This window comes from Pristis pectinata, chromosome 7 (assembly GCF_009764475.1).
Source record: "Pristis pectinata isolate sPriPec2 chromosome 7, sPriPec2.1.pri, whole genome shotgun sequence".
NCBI lineage: Eukaryota > Metazoa > Chordata > Chondrichthyes > Rhinopristiformes > Pristidae > Pristis > Pristis pectinata.
This window is the reverse complement of record NC_067411.1, coordinates 3,659,053-3,665,052: the sequence shown is the minus strand read 5'-3', so window position 1 is coordinate 3,665,052 and position 6,000 is coordinate 3,659,053. Positions and strand designations below refer to the sequence as shown.

General features: G+C 53.9%; 1 non-coding gene across 1 annotated transcript; it reads left to right on the top strand.

Moving 5' to 3' along the window:
* The first annotated feature begins 690 nt into the window (after positions 1 to 690).
* trnak-uuu (transfer RNA lysine (anticodon UUU)) lies at positions 691 to 763 on the top strand. Its single transcript has one exon. It is a non-coding gene; the product is annotated as a tRNA-Lys (tRNA).
* The last annotated feature ends 5,237 nt before the right edge of the window (positions 764 to 6,000 follow it).

Genomic DNA, 6,000 nt, shown 5'->3' with positions numbered 1-6,000 from the left:
CACATTACGTCTGTATGCATTGAGTTTACATTAAGTCTGCACTGAGCATCCGTGTGTGACAATATGTGCTGTGTATGTCCGCTCTCCGCACCGATGTATGTGCTCACTGTGTCTGTAACTGTGAATTCTAGTCTGTGTCTGCATCTGTGGCCGAGTGAGTGCATTGTGCCTGTATGTAGTGTTTACACTGAGTACGTCCGCTCTGTACATCAGTGTGCATGTATCGGTGTGTGTTGTGTTTACATTGGTTGTCTGATGTATTCTGCATCTGTGAGCCTGCTTGTTCTGGCTGTATTTTGTGAATTCTATACATATTGTGTGTCTGCGTTTGTGTGTCGGCATTGCATCTGAATGCAATGTGCCTGGCTTACTGTATGGTGCGTCTGCACCTTTTATGTTTGCATTGCGTGCATTGTGAGTGTCGGTGCTGCCCTGCGCCCCACGGTCTGTCCCTCAGCACAGAGACAGGCTTCCGACCCCTGCCCAGCAGCAGACTCGCCGAGCGGTTCTGCGGCTGCGCGGCCGGCCCAGCCTCGAGTCACGTGGGGGGAATCCCCTTCCCCCGGCTGGCAACAGTGTTGCGGATGGAGTGACGCGCCGGCGGCATCCTGGCGCCGTGACGTCATCGCGGGGGCAGGGGACTGCCCGAGACTTGCAGTCAGTAGAGCAGCAGCGAGGATCCCCGGCAGGGCCCGGATAGCTCAGTCGGTAGAGCATCAGACTTTTAATCTGAGGGTCCAGGGTTCAAGTCCCTGTTCGGGCGGCGCAATTTTTTTCTCTACCTGAGAAATAATTATTCAAGTTGTCGATATTCATTCCATATCTTCCATTGATATGTCAGTCGATATATTCTATTGACAATCAATGATGTTTCTTTTCTAAATTAAGCAAGGATTTCAGCCAGAGGTTCGACAGTGGCTTTGACCCGAAACTTCAGTGGGAATTGTTACAATCTGTTAGAAACACATTGGTATTGGTTTATTATTGTCACTTGTTCCGAGGTACAGTGAAAAACTTGTCTTACAAACATTGTACAGGTCAATTCATTACACAGTGCAGTTACATTGGGTTAGTACAGAGTGCATTGATGTAGTACAGGTAAAAACAATAACAGTACAGAGTAAAGTGTCACAGCTACAGAGAATGTGCAGTGCATTAAGGTGCGAGGTCACAACAAGGTAGATCGTGAGGTCAGAGTCCATCTCATTGTATAAGGGAACCGTTCAATAGTCTTATCACAGTGGGGTAGAAGCTGTCCTTAAGTCTGGTGGGACGTGGATAGGGTTCAGAGGGAAATGGCCAAATGCAGGCAAATGGGACTAGCTTAGATGGGAATCTCGGCTGGCATGGACATGTTGGGCCGATGGGCCTGCTCCCATGCAGCATTAGTCTGTGACCCTATACCCGAGACCTCATCAACCCCACCACCCCCTTTGACTCTCACCAGTTTTTACCAGTGCACCATAGAAAGCATCCTATCTGGATGTATCACAGCTTGGTACGGCAACTGCTCTGCCCAAGACCGCAAGAAGCTGCAGGGAGTTGTGGACACAGCCCAGTGCATCATGGACACCTGCCTCCCCTCCTTGGACTCTGTCTTTACCTCTCGCTGCCTTGGTGTAGCAGCCAGCATAATCAAAGACCCCACCCACCCGGGACATTCTCTCTTCTCTCCTCTTCCATCGGGTAGAAGATACAGGAGCCTGAGGGCACGTACCACCAGACTTAAGGACGGCTTCTACCCCACTGTGATAAGACTATTGAACGGTTCCCTTATACGATGAGATGGACTCTGACCTCACGATCTACCTTGTTGTGACCTTGCACCTTATTGCACTGCACTTTCTTTGTAGCTGTGACACTTTACTCTGTACTGTTATTGTTTTTACCTGTACTACATCAATGCACTCTGTACTAACTCAATGTAACTGCACTGTGTAATGAATTGACCTGTAAGATCGGTTTGTAAGACAAGTTTTTCACTGTACCTCGGTACAAGTGACAATAATAAACCAATACCAATACCCTCAAAACCTTTGGGTTTCAATCCCTAGCACACCAATCCCACCACTGCAACTCCTGCAGTCCCTCCCTGTCCCCAAAGTTTCCCTCCCCTCCTCCCCAGCCTTGCACTCCCCCAATCCCCTCCCTCCTCCCACCACTGCCCCTACTCCCTCCCCTTGCACCGGGCTCAAACCTCCCCTCACCCTCTGCAGCCCTGTCCCGCCCCGCGCCCCGGCCTTTGATTGACAGGTCTGGCAGCAGCCGCCGCGCCGGTCAGAGACACGTGACCCCGCGCCGGCTGGAAGCGGGCACCTGATCGCTGCAGGCGCCCCGTGCGCATGCGCCTCGGCGTTCATTATCCTTGAGGTAAAAGGGGTTAAATCCCCCCCCTCCCCTCAACCCTCACCCTCCCCCTCCGTCCCCTCCCCTCCCTCCCTCCTCCTCCTCCTCCCCTCCCCTCCACCCCACCCCTCCCCTCACCCCCCCACCCTCCCTCCCTCCCTCCCCCCCCAACCCCCTCCCCCCACCTCCCCCTCACCCCCCACCCTCCCTCCCTCCCTCCCCCTCCCCCTCCCCCCACCCCTCCTCCCTCTCCCCCAACCCATTTCCCTCCTCCTCCCCTCCCCCTCCCCTGCCCTTCCCTCCCCAACCCTCCTCTCCTCCCTCCTTACCTTCCCTACCTCCCTCTCTCCCCTCCTAACCCCCTACCTCCCCTATCCCTCCTACCCCCTCGCCTCTCCCTTCCCCTCCCCTTCTCCCTCCCCCCACCCTCTCTCTCCCTCCCCACCATCCAACCCTTCACGCCCACCTCCTCTACCCTAACTCCCCACCTCTCCCAAGCCTCATCCAATGCCCCCCCCCCGCCCGCCCCTTCCCATGATCACTCCTCTACACCTCCCCCTCCCCCTCCACACAAACACACACTCACTTCACCCACGTCCACCCCCTCCTTGATCCCCGGGTCAGATCCCAACCCCCACCCCGTCCCCACTCCAAACATTTCCCCTCCCTGCTTCACCGTCACCCCACCACTACACTACCTCCACTCCCAACCTGTCACCCCTCATCCCCCAGCCCCTCACCCTTCCCCCAAACCCCTCCTCACACTCCCTGTCCACCCTCCCCCACACACCTCATCCCCCACACTCTCCTACCCCAACCCCCCCATCGCAAACACCACTCACCCACTCTTCTCACGTCCCCATCCATACCCCCAACGTCCCCTGCTCCCTCCACACATCTACCTCCCACCCCTCTCATTCACCCATCCCTCCTCCCCAAACCCTCCCACCCCCCACAGCCCCTCACCCACCTCTCCCTAACACCCCTTCATATCCCACCTCCCTCCCACACATCCATTCATCCCACAAACCCTACCCTCCCCTCTCCTTGCCTGGTCCCTAATCTCGACCACCTCTCACCTTCTCCTGACCCTTCCTTTCCCCTGTCCACCTCTTCCCCTTCCTCCCACCGTCCACTTTTCCCACACCTTTCCCTGCATCCCACCCCTTTGCCCAACCATCTCCCCTCTGCCCACTTCTGCCCCCTTCTCTCTCCTGCCCACCCCTCTCTCTGCCTACCTGCTCCCCCCACCCCCAGTCACTTTTCCTCCTCTCTCCTTTTCGACCTTCTTAATTGCCCCCAGTGTGTGGGTGAGGGGTAGAATCCAGGGGGGAGTTGATGGGAGTGTGGGGATCAGTGTACGTGGGTGGTTGATGGTCATAGATTCAGAAAGCACAGAAACAAGCCCTTTGCTTCTTTGCCTGTCACCAAGGATTTACGCTAATCTGGTTTTATTTTGCATACATTCCCATTAATTTACGCCCCAGATTCTACCCCTCACCTACGCACTAGGGGGTAATTTACAGCAGCCAGATAACCCACTAACCCGCACATCATTGGAATGTGGGAGAAAACCGGAGCACCCAGGGGAAACCCACGCGGTCACAGGGAGAAGGTACAAACTCCACACAGACAGCACCGGAGGTCAGGATCGAACCCAGGTCACTGGAGCTGTGAGGCAGCGGCTCTACCTGCTGTGCCATTGTGACGCCTCCTCAGCATGGGCCTGCTTTTGTGCTCTGTGATTCTGAAACAGACCTCTGGATGGTAGTTGGTGCTGCTTCATGGAACTGTAGTGTTTATTTGGTTTACTTTGTCACATGTACGGCGATACTGTGAAAAGCTTTTGTTTCCGTGCCATCCAGACAGATCATTCCATGCAGAAGTACATTGAGGTAATACCAAAGGAAAACAGAATGCAGAATATAGTGTCACAGTTACAGAGAAAGTGCAGTGCAGGCAGACAAATAAAGTGCAAGGGTCACAACGGCGTAGATTGGGAGATCAAGAGTTCATCTTTTAGCATATGACAAGTCCGTTCAAGAGTCTGATAACAGTGGGATAGAAGCTGTCCTTGAGCCTGGTGGTTCGTGTTCTCAGGCTTTTGTATCTTCTGCCCGATGGGAGGGGGGCAGAAGAGAGAATGACCGGGTGGGAGGGGTCTTGCTTTCCCGAGTAAGCAGGGTGTGTAGACAGAGTCCATGGAGGGGAGGCTGTTCTGCGTGATGTGCTGGGCTGCGTCCACAACTCTCTGCAATTTCTTGCGGTCACAGGCAGAGCAGTTGCCAGACCAAGTGCAAAACGCGAGAAGTGCTGGAGGAACTCAGCAGGTCGGGCAGCATCCGTGGAGGGAAATAGACAGTCGACGTTTCGGGCCGACCAGTCTCCAACCTAATGGCCTCAATGTCGATTTCTCCAACTTCCGGTAACCCCACCCCCTCTCTTTCTTTCGCGCCCCCCCCCACTCCTTCGTCTTCCCTTATTGCTATCAGCTCCCTTCCCCTGCCTGATGACCTGCCCATCTCCTCTCCTCCCCTCCTCCATCCTTTATTCCATGGTCCACTGCCCTCTCCAACCGGATTCCTCCTCCTTCAGCCCTTTGCCTCTTCTCCCTATCACCTCTCAGCTTATTACATCTTCTCCCCCTCCCCCCACCCACCTACCATCCCCCTCTCACCTGGACTCACCTGTCCCCTGCCTGCGTGTGCTCCTCCTCCTCCCCCCACCTCCTTATTCTGGCTTCTGCCCTCTTCCTTCCCAGTCCTGATGAAGGGTCTCGGCCCGAAACGTCGACCGTTTATTTCCTTCCATGGATGCTGCCTGGCCCACCGGGTTCCTCCAGCACCTTTTGTGTACTGCTCCAGATTTGCAGCATCTGCAGAATTTCTTGTGTCGCCATTCCAAGTGCGGTTAGGATCACGAGCTTCCAGATGGATGGAATCCACACTGGGATTCAGGGAGCAGCTCTTTGGCCACAGGGAGAAGGCAGCTGTGGAGGGCTCTAGCAATGACAGCCGCAAGATCTCTCTGCAGTTACCACAGTTGGGTTTGGAGGAAAGTTTGTCGTGATGGTGTATAATGACGTTTCACTTGAATTATTTTAAAATCACTTGTGCTTCGCTCGGATTTTTTTGGAAAATCAACCAACAGAATTAACTTTTCACAACCAAAGGTGGATGTTTAATGTCAGTCAGCATTCGATCCAGAGCGGCTGAAGAAAGTGCAGTGGATCCCACTGAGTGACAGAGAAAAATCTCAGGTGACCACTGTTTGTACCCCACCCGTGAAATGTGGCAGGTTCTGTTTGGAAATGTTAAAGCCAAATGTGAATTTTTAAACAGTGCATTGAAGGGTTAATTAAGATCGTGTTGGACGCAAGCAAATGAAGCTGGGTTGTGTGATCAGGAACAGGAGCCAGCCACACTGCATCTCACGACAGCTCCTACACTCAACTGAGTCAAAGTTATACAGCACAGAAACAGGTCCTTTGGCCCAACTTGTCCATGCCAACCAAGTTGCCTACCTAAGCTAGTCTACATATCCCTTGAAACCCTTCCTATCCATGTAACTGTCTTTTAAGCACTGCAATTGTACCCACCTACCACTTCCGTTCCATACACCCACCATCCTCTGTGTGAAAAACTTACCACTCAG